General features: G+C 42.6%; 1 protein-coding gene across 19 annotated transcripts in view; it reads right to left on the bottom strand.

The window, feature by feature from the left end:
- The window catches only part of TBL1X (transducin beta like 1 X-linked), a 225,265-nt gene that overhangs the window by 67,295 nt on the left and 139,037 nt on the right, over positions 1–18,933 (bottom strand). For all 19 annotated transcript variants that reach the window (XR_012329316.1, XR_012329315.1, XR_012329317.1 and 16 more), the window contains one exon: positions 431–519. The gene's annotated coding sequence lies outside the window, so the exon portion shown is untranslated. The remainder of the gene's footprint in view (positions 1–430; positions 520–18,933) is intronic.

Genomic DNA, 18,933 nt, shown 5'->3' on the forward strand with positions numbered 1-18,933 from the left:
AGACACAAAGCGTATTAAGAAACTAATAAACCATAGCATTAAGATACAGGGGCCAACTAAGATCCAGACTCGTGGGCCCAATTGTAATTAATTTTGCAGCTTAATTTTAATTCACCGTGTTGACAAGAGGGAATGATTTTAGAAAGTGTCATCTGCTTCCGGTAAGACCCAGAAAAGTTTATAATGGCTGGTTCAGCATCCACAATTCTTAGAAGGCAATAAAAGGCCAATCTGTTATGTAGAATGGACTAAAGAACCCATCATTATTTAACGATGCTCTATCTACTACCTTCAACTTCAGCAAGGAGAAAGACCTCAGACTCCGTCTCAAGAAAGCATTTTAAAACAGAAGGTGTTCAGTTTTGGCAAAACGCAGCTCTGCTTCAAGCGAATTTCAGGTAAAAGACAAAGATCAAAGGCAGGCGTTTACCTTTAGGCTGACTTCATGTGTAGACCTGTGAACCAGTGGGCTCCCCAGCATCCGATCATATAAAACGCCAAGTGTCTGCTGGGACCTGCCTGGTGAGAAACAGAGAGATTTGAGAAACAACAACAACAACAACAGTAACAACAAAAAACACCTTAAAATTCTTCGGGAATTGTTCACCTTTGACCTGTCCTATTCTTGTTTTTCATTTTCATCCCAACTCAAACTTAACACATTTTACTGTTTCATAATCTCTGTCCTAAAACTTTAACACAAACCATGCAGTTTTATTTGCAGTGTGAAAAAGGAGAAATTAAAACGGCCAGTCAGTATTATGGTACATGTAGAGATTTGTAAGGAAAAAGTCTCAAAGTAAATAAAATTGATTTTAGCTCAGATACTGTTCCTGCTATCATTCAATGATAATTAATGCCCACTTGAAATATCTTTGTTTTAGGGACCGTATCGCATACAACCAATAAATTAAACTGTACACACCCTTAAGAGAAGAAAAGATGCTCCAGACATCTTTTCTGACAATACAGACATTGCCTGGGCACATGTTTACAATAATCACGGCACACATGTTAGTGTGCAGATATCCACTCTTTTATGTGCTCAAAAAAACACAGAAACGTCAGAATCCTTTTTTCCTTTTTTGGCTTCCCTAAAATAAAGCAAAAGCAAGCACTGACTCTCAACTTTTACATTATTGTTTTCCTACGTTTCCGTTTCACAGGGGTTCCACTTGCATGGATTTCTGAAGAAGCCAGGGGTATATGTCATAAGATAATCCTTCATATCAAAAACTCATTTTTACCTTTCAGTCAGTATAAACAGTAAGCAGTCAACCAGGATCTACTTAATAATATTTACCTTCTTCCTCATAAATTCTCTTCAGTTGTGAGTGAATCCAGTCTCCTACAGGGTTGAAATTATCTACAAGCTCAAGAACTAAGGAAATTAAATGCCTGCTGTTTTCTCCAAATTCTTGTTCAGTAGTCTTAAGTGATAATAAAGAGGTGCCAGGTTTAATATAATTCAAATCCATAAGTGAGGCTACGAATGAAGGTGTTTCTTATTAGTGGATGTATACAGAACCTCTTGAAATGTTTTAAGGAAATTCTAGTAAATTACTCCCACTGAGTCACGTTTACAGTTACACTGTTCAAAGAAAGGAGACTAAAAGGATTCTACAAGCAGGTTCATAGGCCCTTAAGTTTCATTACAGTACATTTTTAAACCACATAAGGATATATAAGATAAAACCAGGACAACTGAAAAAATCTACCACTGGAGGAAAATAATAAGATTTAAACAAAATTCCTCTATAGCTCGTTGAATAGAAATTAAAGGGCACCAGACTGAAGAAGGCACTAGGGAATACTGACTTTGCTTATAAAATAAAAATACATTTCATTATGAAAAAAACTCGGCAGTGGAGATGAAATAGGACGATACTCCTTACAGCAAACCTGAAGCAGACAGCAAATTATTTTCGGGATTGGGCTGTAAACCCAAGAGCCTTATGATGAAACTGCTAAACACCATAAAGTATCAAAATATAAGCAGATGTCACCACAATAAGCCCCAAACTGCTTGAAAATTAAAACATTAAAATCCATAACAATTCAATTAAGTAATTAATATATAAACAGCTCTCATTACAAGCTGTTCAGGAAAAAGCTTTAGTATCAAATTCCTATTCTCTGGCCCAAAACAGATGGTAACTCACAAATTGAAGGTTATCTTTGATATAAGTTGTTAAATTCAGTACATGTAATTAACATCATCTGTGTGTTATAAACACAAAAAATGTGAAATATGACTGGTTAATAACATTCTGGTTATGCAACATGTCAAAATTAATTAGTTCGTTACTAGAAATAATACGTTAAAGTGAGAAACCTGAACTTCCAATCCCTGGTCAGTCCTGATTTTCCCATTATTAACACCTAAATAGAACCACTATCAATAAACAGTGCTGGCAGGGCTTCCCTGGTGGCGCGGTGGTTGAGAGTCCGCCTGCCGAAGCAGGGGACGTGGGTTCGTGCCCCGGTCCGGGAGGATCCCGCATGCCGCAGAGCGACTGGGCCCGTGAGCCATGGTCACTGAGCCTGCGCATCCGGAGCCTGTGCTCCGCAATGGGAGAGGCCACGACAGTGAGAGGCCCGCGTACCGCAAAACAAAACAAAACAAAACAGTGATGGCAAAAATTTACGTGCTGAAAAAGATTTGTGTGAAACGCAAATGATTTTTTAAAAAATATTTATTTATTTATTTGGTTGTGCCAGGTCTTAGTTGTGGCACATGGGATCTTCGTTGCAGCATGCGGAATCTTTAGTCGTGGCATGCGAACTCTTAGTTGCAGCATGTGGGATCTAGCTCCCTGACCAGGGATCGAACGCAGGCCCCCTGCATTGGGAGCACGGAGTCTTAGCCACTGGACCACCAGGGAAGTCGCCCCCACATTTTTTAAGTCTTTACTGGATTCGTTACAATATTGCTTCTGTTTTATGTTTTGGTTATTTGGCTGTGAGGCATGAGGGATCTCAGCTCCCTGAGTAGGGATCGAACCCTCACCCCCTGCATTGGAAGGCAATGTCTTAACCACTGGACCGCTAGGGAAGTCTGAAACGCAAACGATTTTAACAAGTGCAATATATTCTTTACTCTCAAAGGTAGTAATAAATATAAAAAGGACTCATTTTCTGGTTGCCGTCAGTTCTTGGCATGGAATGGTGTAGACAATGACTAATAGTCCTCCCACACAGGAAGCGTAAAGCCTTTAGTATATTCACAATGCTGTGCAATCATCCCCTATGTCAAGTCTCAAAACATTTACATCACCCCAAAAGGAAACCTCAGGCCCATTAAGTAGTCAGTCCTCAATCCCCCTCCCCCTCCCCCCGCCCCGGCCACCACCAGCCTGCTTTCTGTCTCTGCAGATTTGCCTGTTCTGGACATTTCACATAAATGGAACCATACAACACCTTCTCTGTGTCCGGCTTCTTTCGCTTAGCATAATGTTTCCAAGGTTCATCCACAATGCAGCAGGTATCAGTACTTCATTCCTCTGTATGGCTGAATACTATTCTGTTGAACGCATGGACTACCTTTTGTTTACCTTTCCATCCACCAGTTGACGGGCATTTGGCTACTGTGAATACTGCTGTTCGGAACACTGATGTCCAGGAATGTGTTTGCGCCCCCGTTTCCCATCCCTTGGGTATGTATTGTTCTACATCATTTTGCCAGAGACAAGGAATAGTGCAGTGTCGCTCTCCTTGGGGCAAACCAAATTACTCTTCCATTCAGAAGCGTTGCCAAGTCTGTCAGGGCGACCAGAGGTGCTGCATTGGTTTTGTTCTGCCTGCAGCCCTGGCTATCACTCTAAATCCTTCTCCCTCCCCTGAGGTAGTTCAGCTCCAAAGTTTTGAGTTGGGAATTGCCTGCACTTCTGGCTTCCCAGGACCCCTTGAGGTGACTCTGGCTACCCAGGTACCTACTCACACTGATATCTGATATGATCCACGTATGTAACCCCTAATAGCAGCATGGAACTATCATGGTGTATCCTATTTTACACAGTGGTTTTCAACCAGGGATGGCTGTGCTCTCTGCCCCAGGGGACTGCAGGATATCAGACAATGTCTGGAGACATCTCTCGGTCGTCACAAGTGGAGGAGGGGAGGTACTGGCGCCTAGGGGGTAGAGACCAGGAACAGCGCTCAGCATCTACAACGCACAGAACAGCCTCCCTGCACGGAAGACTCATCAGCCCCCAAATGCCAATAATGCCAAGAAACTTTTTAACAGAAGAGATTTTAGACTAAGTTCATCTCTTTATGACTTCCGCCTGATTCTTACGGAGAAATATTAGAAGGTGAAGTAACAGTTTCACACAGGGCTTAGATTCAAAAAGAATTATCTAGGGGATATTTTCATAGATTGTCCTAATGCTTCCTTCTTGGTTGCCCAAACCTGTGGAACAAAGCAAATACTCCATATGGCTCACTCAGTGGAAATTCAGGGTAAACCTGCATTCTTACGGGTCATAAATGAAATGCTTCACTACACACATATTGATTGTATCTCCTGATAAAAATGAATCAAATGTGTACAATTAAATTCCTTTAACTGCTGGTGGAGAGGTCAGCACGGAGCACAACTGAGGCCTGCGGCCAGCAGCCAACACCATACGCCAGCCACGTGAGAGCCACCATCGCACTGCATCATCCAGTACCTATCAGACCATCAAGTCCCTGCAGCTCCGGTTGATGTCTTGACTGCAACTTCAAAGAGACCTCTACCAGAACCACCCTGCTAAGTCACCACAGCATTCCTGACCCTCAGAATCTAACACACCATGAAGGACAGGTGGGAGAGATACCTGGGGCAGCAGGCCTTTTCAGCAATCGCCTCTCCATCATCACCCACAGAATGGGACAATGACAAGCACGGCTGCTGCCAGGAAAGCCTAGAACCACAGGGACTTGGAAGCCAAGCAAACGGAGCTTTCAAAGAAGCAGGAGAGAGTTTCCCAAAGCACGTCCTTCACAATGATGTTTCCCAGACGGTTAGTATGTGTTTAGTGTCACCACATGAAAAACAGCTCTGTGACCCAATTTTCCACGTTCAATAGGATTGGTAACCCTGGGTTAAAGTTACTGAAAAGCAATAAAAAGGAGCACCTAAATACATCAAACAAATACTAACAGACGTAAAGGGAGGAACCGATGGGAATACAGTAACAGTAGGAGACTTTAACACCCCAATGATATCCATGGACAGATCTTCCAGACAGAAAATCAATAAGGCAACAGGGATCCTAAATGACGCAATAGAACAATTAGACAAAAATGGATATTTTCAGGACATTAAATCCAAAAAAGCCCCAGAATACACATTCTTTTCAAGTTCACGTGGAACATTCTCCAGGACAGACCACATACTAGGACACAAAACAAGCCTCAAGAAATTTAAGGTGAACAGAAATTATTTCAAGCATCTTTTCTGACCACAACAGCATGAAACTAGAATTGAACCACAGAAACAGAAATGCGGAAAAAACGATTACATGGAGACTAAACACGCTACTAAAAAAACCAATGGGTCAACGATGAAATCAAAGAGGAAATTAAAAAATACCTTGCGACAAATGACAACAAAAACACCACCATACAAAATATTTGGGATACTGCAAAAGAAATCCTAAGAGGGAAGTTCATAGCAATACACGCCTTCCTCAAAAAGTAAGGAAAAAATGTCAGATAAGCAATCTGACCTACCACCTAAAGAATTAGAAAAAGAAGAACAAGCAAAACCTAAAGTCAGCAGAAAGAAGGAAATAATAAAGATCAGAGAGGAAATAAATAAAATAGAGTTTTATAAAACAATGGAAAAACTCAATAAAACCAAAAACTGGTTTTTTGAAAGGGTAAACAAAAATCAACAAACCTCTGGCCAGGCTCACCAAGAAGAAAAAAGAGAGGACCCAAATAAACAAAATAAGAAATGAGAGAGGAGAAATAACATCTGATATTGCAGAAATTTTAAAAAACCACAAGAGAACACTATGAACAATTATATGCCAACAAATTGGACAATCTAAAAGAAATGGACAAGTCTCTAGAAACATACAGCCCACCAAAACTAAATCAAGAAGAGATAGATATTTTTACAGACTGGTCACCAGAAGTGAAATAGAATCCATAATTTAAAAAAAGTTTCCTGCAAACAAATTCCAGGACCGAATGGCTTCACTGGGGAATTCTACCAAACAACGAAAAACTTATAGCAACCTTTTTCAAACTCTTCCAGGAGGGTGAAGAGGAAGAAACACTCCCGAAGACATTCTATGAAGTCACCATCACCCTGATACCAAAACCAGACAGAGACACTACCAAAAAAGAAAATTACAGGCCAATATCTTCAATGAATATGGATGCAAAAATTCTCAACAAAATATTAGCAAACCGAATTCAACAACACATAAAAAAAATCATACACCATAATCAAGTTGGATTCATTCCAGGGTCACAAGGATGGTTCAACATATACAAATCAATCAATGTGATACATCACATCAAGAAAAGAAAAAAACCACATGATCATCTCTATAGATGCAGAATAAGCATCTGACAAAATTCAACATCCATTCATGATAAAAACCCTTACCAAAGTGGGTACAGAGGGAACTTATCAACATAATAAAAGCTATTTATGACAAACCCACAGCCAACATAATACTCAGTGGTGAAAAGCTGAAAGTCTTTCTGCTAATATCTGTAACAAGGATGCCGACTCTACCACATCTATTCAACATAGTATTGGAAGTCCTAGCCACAGCAATGAGACAAGAAAAAGAAATAAAAGGTATCCAAATTGCAAGGGAAGAGATTAAATTCTTATATGCAGATGACATGATATTATATATAGAAAACCCTAAAGACTCCAGGCAAAAACTACTAGAACTGATAAACGAATTCATCAAGGTAGCAGGATACAAGATTAACATACAGAAATCTGTTGCACTTCTTTACACTAACAATGAAATATCAGAAAGGGAAAGTAAAAAAAAAAGAAACAAATAAAAAGAAACCAAAAAAACAATAAACAATCCCTTTTAAATCGCTTCAAAAAAATATTTAGGAATAAACCTCATCAAGTAGGTGAAAGACTTATATGCTGAGAACTATAAAACACTGATAAAGGAAATTGAAGATGATTCCGAGAAATGGAAAGACATTCCATGCTCTTGGAGTGGAAGAATTAATATTGTTAAAATGGCAATAATACAGATTACCCAAAGCAATACTATGGATTACTACCCAAAGCAATACTACAGAATACTACCCAAAGCAATCTAGAGATTTAATGTGATCCCTATAAAAGTACCCATGACATTTCTCACAGAGGTAGAACACATAATCCAAACATTTATATGAAACCGTAAAAGACGGAGACTTGCCAAAGCAATCCTGAGGAAAAACAAAAACAAAGGAGAAGGCAGAACCCTCCCAGCCTTTAGGCAATACTACTACAAAGCTACAGTAATCAAAACAGTGTGGTATTGATACAAAAACAGACATACAGATCAATAGAACAGAACTGAGAGCCCAGAAATAAACCCACACAGCTACGGTCAATTAATCTTCGACAAAAGTGGCAAGAATATACAATGGAGATAAGACAGTCTCTTCAGCAAGTAGTGCTGGGAAAGCTGGACAGACACATGTAAATCAAGGAAGTTAGAACATACCATCACACCATATACAAAAATAAACTCAAAATGCCTTAAAGGCTTATAAACATAAGACATGATACCATAAAACTCCTAAAAGAGAGCATAGGCAAAAAATTCTCTAACATAAATCATACCAGTGTTGCCTTAGGTCAGTCTCCCAAGGCAACAGAAATAAAACCAAAATAAACAAATAGGACCTACTCAAACTTACAAGCTTTTGCACAGCAAAGGAAACCATAAACAAAACAAAAAGACAACCTATGGGCTGGGAGAAAATATCTGCAAATGATGAGACTGGCAAGGGCTTAATTTCCAAAATATACAAACAGCTCATACAACTCAATAAAAAAACAACAAAAAATGGGCGGAAGACCTAAAGAGACATTTCTCCAAATAAGACATACATATGGCCAATAAAGCACGTGAAAAGATGCTCAACACTGCTAATTATTAGACAAATTCAAATCAAAACTATAATGAGGTATCACCTCACACAGATCAGGATGGCCACCATTAAAATGTCTACAAATAATGAATGCTGGCAAGGGTGTGGAGAAAAGGGAACCCCCCCGCCCCTACACTGTTGGTGGGAATGTAAATTGGTATGGCCACTATGGAAAACATACGAAGATTCCTTAAAAAACTAAAAATACAGTTACCACATGATCCAGCAATCCTACTCCTGGGCATATATCTGCAGAAAATGCTAATTCAAAAACATAAATGCAACCCAATGTTCATAGCAGCACTATTTACAATAGCCAAGACATGGAAGCAACCTAAGTGTCCATCAACAGATGAATGGATCAAGAAGATGTTGTACACACACACACACACACACACACACACACACACACACAATGGAATATTACTCAGACATAAAAACGAATGAAATAATGCTATTTACAACAACATGGATGGACCTAGAGATTATCATACAAAGTAAAGTAAGTCAGACAGAGGAAGACAAAAATCATATGCCACTTATATGTGGAATCTAAACTATGATACAAATGAACTTATTTACAAAACAGAAACAGACTCAGAGATGTAGAAGACAAACTTACGGTTACCAAAGGGGATTTGGCAGGCGCAGGGTTCAGGGGAAGATAAATTAGGACTTTGCGATTAGCAAATACACATTACTGTATATAAAACAGATAAACAACAAAGTCCTTCTATAAAGTACAGGGAACTATGTTCAATGTCTTGTAATAAACTATAGTGGAAAAGAAAAAAAACCGATACAAATAGTTTACACAGGGCTTCCCTGGTGGCGCAGTGGTTGAGAGTCCGCCTGCCGATGCAGGGGACACGGGTTTGTGCCCCGATCCGGGAAGATCCCACATGCTGAGGAGCGGCTGGGCCCGTGAGCCATGGCCACTGGGCCTGCGCGTCCGGAGCCTGTGCTCCGCAACGGGAGAGGCCACAGCAGTGAGAGGCCCACATACCGCCAAAAAAAAAAAAAAAAGTTTACACATAATTGCATCTATTATCTGCCTGGCTCTGTTCTAAGTGCTTTAAGTTATGTAATCCTTTTAATAAACAATGAAAGAATCCTTCCTACCAGAATCTCACAATGTGTTTTCAATGATATATCCAGGAACCACCACTAACAGTGTCATACCAGGGGTTCACATACACTAAATTATCTCTCTCCTGTTACGATTTTCTCATGGCTCTGAGCTGTAGGCAGCAGCAATTTTGTGAACCACCTTCCTCATCTGGCTCCTCCATGTACCCAGGTATCCACCTAGATAATGACACTCCATGTACAATATGCGATGGTTTGCCCAACTCTCCCAAATTTCCGACTTTTCAGAAATATGCTGAAATTTTAAAGACAACTTTCTGATTGACTTTGAATACATCAGTTGCTAGACAGTCCAATAAAGGGAGGTTCTGCCGTTGGAAGACTGTAGGTTCTCCAAGAGAATATAAAACCAACGTGCGTTTCTTTAGACTTTGGAAGCTTGAAATCTAAAGATGACAGTACTTGACGGAAATGAATCCAAGTGTGCCAAGTTGGTAATGACTTACAAAAATAAATGTTACTTTTAATATCATAATAGTGTCAAGAAGTAGGACACTTCTAGATGAGGCTTTATACATATACATTGGGAATTAAAATCAGGCCATCATCCTCATTTCTCTTTTCACTCACTGAACTAGGAAAATGGGTACTGTGAGGTGAAAGGTCACAGTGCATTAAACATCTCACTTCTTATCATCTCATCTTTTTTAAAAAATCTATTTTTGGAATACCTTTTATTTAGGTGGATTATTTATTTTTTTGCCACTATGGTAAGAGTGTACCCTTCTCTTTTTATGTGTAAACTCGAAGAGACAACACTAAAGGGATCCCTCCTCTGTTAAAGTTCTGACACAGAAAAAATGCTTTGATTTTTTTCTTAATGATAAATATTAATTTTGTGCATAAATTCCAAAGGGCTAACCTTTAATATTCTTTAAGAATAAGCATATACACCATAAAAACAACAGAAAGCTATAAATTAAAACCAAGTAACATCCTAAAAGATCTTCCTTTGAAAAAGCCTGCATGGTCGGGCTTCCCTGGTGGCGCGGTGGTTAAGAATCTGCCTGCCAATGCAGGGGACACGGGTTCGAGCCCTGGTCCGGGAAGATCCCACATGCCGCAGAGCAACTAAGCCCGTGCGCCACAACTACTGAGCCCGCGTGCCATACTACTGAAGCCCACGCGCCTAGAGCCTGTGCTCCACAACAAGAAGCCCGCGCGCCGCAACGAAGAGTAGCCCCCGCTCGCCGCAGCTGGAGAAAAGCCCTCGCGCGGCGATGAAGACCCAACACAGCCAAAAATAAATAAATAAAATAAAAATTAAAAAGAAAATCAGGGGCTTCCCTGGTGGCGCAGTGGTTGGGAGTCCGCCTGCCGATGCAGGGGACGCGGGTTCGTGCCCCGGTCCGGGAAGATCCCACGTGCCGCGGAGCGTCTGGGCCCGTGAGCCATGGCCGCTGAGCCTGTGCGTCCGGAGCCTGTGCTCCGCAACGGGAGAGGCCACAGCAGTGAGAGGCCCGCGTACCGCAAAAAAAGAAAATTAAAAAAAAAAAAAAAAAAAAAAAAGAAAATCAGTAGCCCTGAAAATACTATTTTAAAAAAGTCTCCATAGTTAAATGGTAATGTTTGTTGTCCAATGCCTAAAAAAAATGTAGAGTTTGAGTGTTATCTGTAAGTAACATTTCAGTACTGTTACCTGCAGATGGCAATCTTGGCTGTGCCAACAACTCTCCTTTCCTGCGCATTAATGTGTCAACAGATCATCACTGTACGAAACGTGAGAAAGGTTTTGGTAAAGTTTCTGACCTATATTTGAGACGGGGAAAGGGTTCCTATTGCAGCACGCCCGTAAAGCTGGCAGTTACCCAGACAGTGACTGATGAAAAACCTCATTCACAAGCCAATGATGTGGACACACTCTGCACACGACCAGGGCGGGGGTCTGAGAACTTTCCGGGGAACCCAACTCTCTGTGGTCCAAAGAGGCAACAGAAACTTACAATCACGCAAAGACTATAAACACATGTTTATCTTCGTTTCCCAAGGTAGACTGTGTTCATTTTAGCGCTCATTTCTAAAACAGTAGCTCTTAAAGATGACAACGTGATATTTAAAGCAAAGATTTCAAGATCAAATCTGTTGGAAAATTCTAGGTTTGAAAAAGGTAAAATAGATCCGAGAAGCTAAACAAATCCCACGCAGGATAAACACCAGAGAAAACCCCAAGAAAAGCACAATTTCCTGAAAGTCAGCAACAAAAGAAACTCTTCAAAGCAGCCAGAGGGGAAAAAAAATTTACATCCAGAGGAAAAAGATAAACAAATCCCACAAACTTGTTGTCTTCTGGCTTGCATTATTCTGGACAACGGAACAAAACCTTCCAAGGGCTGAAAGAATATGTCAGTCTAAAATTCTACACTCAGATGAAACATCTTTCAAAACATGAAAGTGAAGAATTTTCCAAACAACAAATGCAGACAGAATTCACTGCTAGGAGATCTGCACCACAGGAAATATTAATGCAAGTTCTTTAAGAAGAATTATCTCAGATGGAAATCTGGATTTATGCGAAGGAACGGTGACAGAAATGGTAACTATTGGGGTGAATATGAAAGTATTTTCTTCTCATTTTGAAGTTTCTTTACATATAAATGCTTAATGCAAAATAGCTATGTATTGTAGCGTTTGAAACATATATGAAAGATGTATGGCAACAGAAGCACAAAGAAACAGGTATAGAAGGCAAACAGAAACAGACCGCGGTAAGCTTCTTATACATGAGGTGGTAAAGTATCATTCAAATGCAGACTGTGATAAGACGCATACTGCAAACGTTAGCGCAACGCTGCAAAAACAAAACAAAGACGTGTAGCTAACAAGCTAACAGTGAAGTAAAATCATACAAAATTCTCAGTTTAGGCAAAAGTGGAGGAACGGAGGGGAAAAAAACCCCCAGAACGCACGACACAAGCAGAAAACAAAAAGTTGGTGGTAAATGGTACAACCTTTCCGATTAAAAGGCTGAGTGTGAGACTAGATAAAAAAGCCGCACTCAACTCTGTAACAAACCCACTTTGCATAAGTACATATTGTCTCTGAATACGTGTGTGTATATTTGACACATGCTGATACATTGTATACATTTACTATACAGCATTGATATGTATTCCTATTACGTTCCACTTATCATTCTCATCTTCTGTGACTTCTTGTATTTCTTCCCTGCTTAGTGAGGTTGGGGAGGGCGCTATGCAGGTGAAGACGACACAGAACAGGAAGCGAAACAGAGCGATTCCTGGACCTGGAGGAGAGCACCTGCCTCTCGTGAGGGATCCATACGTGAACACGACACAACCCAGTGACCCTGCTCTGCTGGGAGCAGATGGCAGAGTGACCAGACCACCAGGCTCCTTAGGAAGTCTGAGCATTGCCACACCGAGGGTGCATCCGCCTGCCCACTTAAAACACCCTTGGGGGTTTAGGAACAGAATTCTGAGAAGTCACAGCCTCTGTTCTTGAAGTCAGTCACACTGGAGCTGAGACAAGTGCTTGGAGGGACGTCCTTGGTGGTCCAGTGGTTAAGACTCCACGCTGCCAGTGTAGGGTGTATGGGTTCGATCCCTGGTCGGGGAACTCGATCCCACATGCCACATGACGCGGCCAAAAAAATAAAAAGAGAGAGAAGTGCTTGGATAGGGGGTGGTACTTGGAGGGATGGGGCAAAAAGGGCTTTCCAGGTGGCATGGCAGCTCCATGCCCGGCCCCATCCTGCTCCCATGCCCCTGCAGTAGATCTGTAACCCCAGCTAACTTCCCACTCCACCTCAGTCTCGGAGTCTGTTTCTTGAGAAACCTTCTTAAAACAATGGCTCCAGCAGCACCCGGTACAAAATTCCGCATACAACTGCCCTGTTCTTTCAAGTGCCCTGCTCATGAATGCTGCAAACACTTCTTTTTTTAATAAAAGAAAACGATGGTGTTTTGTATCTTTCATCAAAAAGCCCACACGGCAGGCATTTCAATAAATGCATGCTAGTACACACGGTGTGCAGAAAAACACAAGGAACGCCCCAGAATCCTCCAGATGGGATGTACTTGGCGGCCTCTATTATTTGTCTAGTTAGGTTACTCTATTGGTTATCCTCCCCTTTCCTGAAATTGAATTTAAAAATTGGGAGACACGTCGAGATATGACAACACAAGAAGGTAAAGTTCCAGAAGTGTAAAGCAGGGGTGAGCACACTTTTTCTGCAAAGGGCCAAAGAGCAGGTATCTTGGACTCGGCAGCCATCCTGTTACAAGTACTCAACTGTGCCCCAGCTCACAAGCAGCCACAGACAGTAGGTAATGGGCGTGGGCGTGTTTCAATAAAACTTTACAAAAATAGGCGGAAGGCGGGGTGGGCCTACCGGCAGGAGTCTGCCGACCCCTGCCCTGGGGCAAAATCATGTTCATTGTATTAAGGTGTGCACTCACAACTCAATACTAAATTAAAACAGACAACCGTAGAATATCATTAAGGGTGACTCGAGACATGAACACACGACAGAAGCGCTTTATTCCAGAAGTGAAGCAGGTCTGTGCCTCGTTCCTGGGAAGGACCACAGTGGAGGCGGCAGCAGGAGCGTGGGGTGCACTTCAGCCCAGGTCCCTGGTTCCTGGGACACACACACAGCTGCCACGGGGAGCCCTCAGGAAACTCGTGCAAATGCCGTGCTGCGTTAAGATGGTGCTTTCAGAACCCAAGTGCAAAGTCTCGCGAAAACTTCCCAATTCTTTTATTTTATGGATCACAGAAGCGTGAACCTGAACAGAATAATCTCATCACTGCGGAGATGACATCTTTAATTTTTTTCCTTTTTAAAAATTATTTTTAATAGGTTTAGTTTTTAGAGGAGTTTTAGGTTCACGGCAAAATGGAGGGGAAGGCACAGAGAGTTCCCATACGCCCCCTGCCCCCCCCCACATGCACAGCCTCCCCCACTGTCCACACCCCCCTCCAGAGGGTACATCTGCTACAGCCGATGAACCTGTACGGACACACCATCCTCACCCGAAGCCCATAGTTTACATTAGGGTTCACTCTTGGTGTTGTACCCTCTATGGGTTTTGACAAATTTATAATGAATGACACGTGGCCACCACTGTAGTATCATAAAGCACAGTTTCCCTGCCTTAAAAATCCTCTGTGTTCCGCCTACTCATCTCTCCCCGTCCCCTAAACCCTGGCAACCGCTCATCTTTTCGCTGTCTCTGTAGTTTGGCCTTTTCCAGAAGGTCACAGAGTTGGAATCGTACCGCATGTAGTCTTTTCAGGTTGGCTTCTCTCACTCAGTGATGTGCTCCTCCGTGTCTTTTCCTGGCTTGAGCTCATTTCTTTTTAGCGCCGAATAATAATCCCACGGTCTAGATGCAACAGTTCGTTCACCCATTCACCTACAAAAGGACCTCCAAGCTCTGGCGATGATGGATAAAGCTGCTATGTGCATCTGTGTGCAGGTTTTTGCACGGAAGTAAGTTTTCAACTCCTTTGGGTAAATTTTATTTTTTAAAAATGCCATTAGAATTACGTAAGTAATACATGTTCAGGGGAGAGATTTTAAGTGATTCTCAACCGCAGGCAATTTTGTCCCCCAAAGGTCATCGGGCAATGTCCGGAGACATTCCTCGTCACAACTTGGGGGGAAGGGCCCTGGCACGGAATGGGTAGAGGTCAGGGATGCTGCGAACCTCGTACAGTGCACAAGACGTCCCCCCCATGAGAAAGGATTATCGGGCCCCACGTGTCACTAGTGCTGAGGTTGAGAAATCCTGACATGAGGATAAAATGTTAAAAGTTTTCTCTCCCCAAGTCTTCCCACTCTCACCACGCAGAGACAGCTTCTCACGAGCTTCCTCCAGTCTTCTACAAGTTTCCGCACACACCTGTTCTTACTTATAACACAAATATATTTTGCTGACTATAATCTTTGAATTTAGTCGTGAGTGGCACATACCAGTTGTTTTCATCACTAACATCCTTGAACAGCAAGGCGGCTTACTACCTGCCTACATAAAACCACTCCTTGCCCGCCAGTCCGCAAAGGAAGTGTACATTTTATGAAGTCCCTTAGGTCCATTATACAACTTAACCATCACAGCAGCCCTTTCGTTATTCCCACTTTGTGGCTAAAGAGGCCAAGATCCAGAAAGTTCAAGTGAACAGAACCGGGCTTCACAGATCATAAGTGGTTAGGATTTGAACCCCCAGTTCTAGCTTCAGTTTTGGGGCTCTCCTCATTTCACAGCACAGCAATTCACAATTCACGGTAATTTAGATAGAAGGTAGGTAGTCAGGTTTTTAAAAATTTATTAATTTATTTTTAATTCTGGGCTGCTTTGGGTGTTTGCTGCGGTGTGCGCGGGCTTCTCATTGCGGTGGTTTCTCTTGTTGCGGAGCACAGGCTCTAGGCGTGTGGGCTTCAGTAGTTGTGGCACGCGGGCTCGGTAGTTTTGGCTCACGGGCTCTAGAACGCAGGCTCAGTAGTTGTGGCGCACGGGCTTAGCTGCTCCACGGCACGTGGGATCTTCCCGGACTAGGGCTCAAACCCGTGTCCCCTGCACTGGCAGGTAGATTCTCAACCACTGAGCCGCCAGGGAAGTCCGGTACTCGGTTATTTTTGCACAATGGAAGTACCTCGGAATTTGCAACCAATAACACACTTCATTGAGAGAAGTCTTCTAGACACTTTGAACGATCAACCTGCACGTACACAAAGCACCCATAACGCATAATTCTAACCCTTTCCCGTTTGGTTAATCTTTAACACTTCCGAGCTGGTCTGAAATGTATTCAGTCATTTGCACCGTACCGACAAGCAACTAAGTTGAATTCATTTTTGGATTTTCTAGGACACTTTATTTTTTTCACCTGACTGACACCAGACTTTCTCACAGTTACTCTCTATGTCTAGGACATAGTAGCCGGACAGGAGTGAGCCACCGTGGGGCTTTACGTTTTGTTCACGTGCGCATCTGTCCCATTACGTCAAACCCAGACTCACGGAGTCTTAGATCTACAGTGAATATCTTATTTATAGAGGCCATTTATTTATAGATGAGGAGTGTGACCAAGTAGGTCATTCCTCTGACCGAGAAACCAGCAGAGTGTGCAGTCAGCTGAGCTAATGACACAGCAGAAACGGAATGTCAGTGCTTTAGGGATAAAACCTAGGCAATTTCTACATACCCTAATTCCCATTAAAATTCTTAACTCTGTTGACTGATCTGCCTTCAAGATGTTAATGCTTCCCTGTTCTATCGCTGGTATCGGAAACTTGTGAACTCGTAAGCAGCAATTATTATTAAGATAAATGACTGCAAAATCATAGCTAAATGCGCACAGTGTGCATTCTCACATAAGGCCTGATTTCATGCGGCAACGGCTACTGAACGTGAGTATTTTCCAATTCCTAAAATGAATGTTGCCCACCTTTTTAGAATTCTCATTCCTCACTGCCCTTTCCTGCTACGTGACACTGCTAACTAGAATAAACTCGTGTGGGTGCCCTTCCGTCAGTCCTCCAAAGACAGGGGCTGGAAGGACACGCAGGCTGGGTCTCTCGGACACGATGGCTGAAGAGTTTTATGTCTGCTTCTTCCTCGGTCTCATGTGGCTGAACCACATCAGCGTAAGTTTACTCTCACGTGCGGTGGCTGCACGAGGCAGTTCTAGTATGAAATTCTCTGGGGAAAGCAACACTTCAGACAATTCGCGCGAAGCAGGACCAAGAAACCTATCAGTTAAGTAAAGCCCGCGTTTGTCGTGATGAAGCACTCTGGCATAAGCCCAGCGACGGAGCAGGTACCACTGACCTCTGGAAATGGATGACGTGGGGCACTGAAAGGTAACATACCTCCCGGAAGCAAAAGCCAGTGCGGGGTCTGGCACTGCCTCTGTCGAAAAAAGACTTGAGTTTTCCTAGTTTAAAAGGGAGACTGAGCCTTGAGATAGAAAAAAGAACACATGAGCCTTTCTGTGAGTCAACTACCTCTCCTGACTGGCATCAGAGTTCCCAGATTCCTAAGGGCGTGAAGGTCCCCCACTGGCTTTTATAGTGTGGGCTTGGGACGCCGGAATCACATAAAATATAGAGAATCTCACCGTGCCCGATCAGGAATACGTATGCCCAAATGTGCACGTGTGGGACAGAGAAACACAGCATGTGTGTCATGCTTCAGGGCGACATGGATGCATTGCCCACCACTGAATTCGTCACCATGCTCCGATCTCTCACAGACTTGGACAGCCGACCACCAGTGGGGTCGGAACCTGGAGGTCACGCCAGGTTGTCTGACCCTAAATCCCGTCATCCCTCCACTGCACCACTCGGTCTATCTTTAGATGGTACTTCTGAGGGACTCTTAAAAATAAAAAAAATAGAACACCGGTCCCTCTTCTAAGAGCTTATATCTGCCTCGAAGGCCAAACTCTTGCCTATGTCTTGTTTACCCATCTCGATCATGCTGCATTCACGCCCGGTCTAAGCCGGCTTTCTCTTCTCTGGATTTCAGTGTGGCTTTGTTTCTCAGAAATTTACACTCGGCGCTTGCAAAGGGTAGTGGCTCCCTTACAATACATCCCTTACAATGCAGGCTGGCAGACTCTCTGAGCAGCAGTGTGGTCCCGGAGTGACCTTGGCTCAACCCCAGAATCCCTCGCAGAGGGCTATCAGTTAAGTAAAGCCCGCCTGTGTCGTGACGAAGCCCTCCTGGTGCCATGAAGCACTCCAGTGTGTCTCCTGGTGAGTAACGTAACTTTTCTGTGCCATGAAAGGAGCACAGTGCTCTACAGTTACACTGCACAAACTCACATGTTCAAATACACACAAAGCCAGACGTGTAGGCTTGTGCAGAACGACAGTTACAATTATAATCACAGCATGGGAACAGCTGCACACTGGGCATTGGAATTCTGCTGTGTTCCTTTTGTTCTATGTTCTCTGTGATTTTTAAAGAAAAAATAAAAACCAAGATGAATCTTATGTGTATTTTACCACAATTAAAACATAAATAAAAATAAAAAGCCAAGATAAATCTACAAACATTTTCATCAGTCACTTCCACAAAGGAATGAATGTGAGAATTCCCTTAAAGGGACTAAAACAGTCACACAAAATTGTAAGAGAATAATGCTTTCGTTTCAACTGGAACATAATCACATTTATCCCTAGTTTTTCTTTCTTTCTTTTTTTTTTTTTTGTGGTACGCGGGCCCCTCACTGCTGTGGTCTCTCCCGTTGCGGAGCACAGGCTCCGGACGCGCAGGCTCAGCGGCCATGGCTCACGGGCCCAGCCGCTCCGCGGCATGTGGGATCTTACCGGACCGGGGCACGACCCCGCGTCCCCTGCATCGGCAGGCGGACTCTCAACCACTGCGCCACCAGGGAAGCCCCCTAGTTTTTCTTAAATGGAAACAAATTACTTGGTTTTCAAACAACGGAATTCTTAAGTGAGCAAGCGTGTCTAAGAAAGAAAGAACAGGATCACATGAGAAAACAAATGAGATTAGACTGAGTGTAGATGCTACAATTCTTGACTAGCGGTTATCTTCACGCTACACGTAACCAAATGATTTTATCTGCCTGCCTTTCTCTATTTTATTGATACCATTTTACCAGCCTAGGAGGCAACAGGCTTCTTCATGCAAATATAATTTCAAACAGTTTCAAAAATGCAAATGC

This window comes from Tursiops truncatus, chromosome X (assembly GCF_011762595.2).
Source record: "Tursiops truncatus isolate mTurTru1 chromosome X, mTurTru1.mat.Y, whole genome shotgun sequence".
NCBI lineage: Eukaryota > Metazoa > Chordata > Mammalia > Artiodactyla > Delphinidae > Tursiops > Tursiops truncatus.